Source organism: Camelina sativa, chromosome 11 (assembly GCF_030686135.1).
Source record: "Camelina sativa cultivar CO46 ecotype springtype chromosome 11, ASM3068613v1".
NCBI lineage: Eukaryota > Viridiplantae > Streptophyta > Magnoliopsida > Brassicales > Brassicaceae > Camelina > Camelina sativa.
Genome location: NC_141890.1, coordinates 45,920,517 through 45,922,482, shown reverse-complemented (window position 1 = coordinate 45,922,482; position 1,966 = coordinate 45,920,517). Strand labels below are relative to the sequence as shown.

Here is a 1,966-nt window from a genome sequence, read left to right as displayed (position 1 = left end):
CTTGGCAATATGTTCGACACGTTTCTATTGAACTTTTCAATCGTACTAAAAGAATTTTGTGATCGTGCCATGATGTTTTTCGGGTAAACTCGTTTTCGTAATGTCTTCTCCAACATGCCATTAGAGTTCTACTATCTTAAATGTTTTTTTTTGTACTTACTTACTCCTATTTTATAACAGATTTTTAAGATTATTCGTGGAATGTTATTAACAAAAAAGATTATGAATGAAGTGGCCGATGATATAATTCATATGTTGTCAGATTTATTATGCCTATCAGCCTATATCACATGTGATTGAAATTCTTTTTAGCCTTTTATATTGTTCGGATCATTAATTGGCTAATGGCTAATAGCTATTTATATATACAAAGTCAACAACTAAATATTTTTGAAGACAAATAAAATGAAACTGTTTATTTGACAAAAGAATAAAAATAATAATGAAACTATTTTGATAATTTCTTCTCTGATAAATGATGTTAGGGGAGCTATAATTACTTATATACTTGCTACCCGTCCCCGCACAGTAACAACTTAACAAGTATCTCTTGTAGTAATGTTTAAATTTGATAAGGTTAAGCTTAGAAAAAACATTTATACATTTAATGATTCGCTTAGTACATAAGCATATCCAATTACCGTACTTAAAAGGTTCATTAAATAGATAGTTCAAACCGAACTGATATGATGCTGTTTCAAAACTTCATTTATGTACAACTCAAGAAACTACCCAAAACAAAAACAAAAAACCAACGTATGTGTTAGAAATTGAAACCAAACAGTAAACATTTGAGAATATACGCTGAGGTCACGACTCGTAATCACATTGTAACGGTGTGGTGGAAGCGACGCAATAAAAGAGATTACGTGTCCATAAATTTTTAGTAGATGGATATTTTCAAGAAAATCTCATAGCAGTCACCTACAAGTTGTTTCTTTGCTATACGTTATCGTATTTTCATTGACAATTAAATGGGATAGACTTTGAATTGATTCAACAAATCAAAAACTTGTAAGATAAGGGTGTATACGTCGTAATAATGAGGGTTTTTGAAATCAAGTGATCCGAATCAAAACCCATCCACCCATTCTTGGCCACGAAATTAATATTTGGAATCTTTTATGTTTTTTTCACTCGTGGCTCGAAAAAGACTTTGGGTCATTCCTGATTTTATTTTAATCTTCATCTTAATCATCACACATCATCCATTCATCCCTATCTCTTTAGCTTACTATTCTTTTGCTTAACAAAACAATTTCAAACTTCAAATTCAGTTTCGATTTCTTCTACCATTAGCTTAAGATATTTTATATCTCCTCTCTAACCGAATAGTTCATTTGTTTTGCAGCTCCGTGGTGCTTTCAAATACACTTTACTCTCTTAAATATAAAGGCCGCTCGTATAAAGTTTCAGAAAGAAAAACATTCAACAAAGTTTAGTTTAGAAATATTTTAACAACAAAATTCAATATATTCATCCGGTGTTATATATTTAACATTCATGGCAAAAAGAAAAGAAATAATAAAACAAAATCGAATTCAATTCAAATTAGGTATTAAGGCTGTTTTAAACGAACAAAAGTGTCTGGGTGGTGTAGTCGGTTATCACGCTAGTCTCACACACTAGAGGTCCCCGGTTCGAACCCGGGCTCAGACATCACAATTTCTTTTTTTTTTTTATTTCCACTATATTTTTCGAATTGCCCATTCATAAAACTTTCAGATGCTGCTATTAAAGGTAATCCGGCCGTCAGTAAAAGGCCGAACTAATTACATAGACAGTTAGAGAAAGCTAGGCCTAGCCCATTACGTACACACTTCATAGCTTCTAGTGAGTGATTTCATATTCATGAATTTGAAGTTTTTCCAACTTTCAATTTATAACTAAGTGTGGCAATCATCTTTACTTTGGTTAAGTTGTACAAGGATTCCTATTTCCCAACATCGTTGAATTCTAGAAAATA

General features: G+C 31.7%; 1 non-coding gene across 1 annotated transcript; it reads left to right on the top strand.

Moving 5' to 3' along the window:
* The first annotated feature begins 1,585 nt into the window (after nt 1-1,585).
* Nucleotides 1,586-1,659, top strand: TRNAV-CAC (transfer RNA valine (anticodon CAC)). Its single transcript has one exon. It is a non-coding gene; the product is annotated as a tRNA-Val (tRNA).
* The last annotated feature ends 307 nt before the right edge of the window (nt 1,660-1,966 follow it).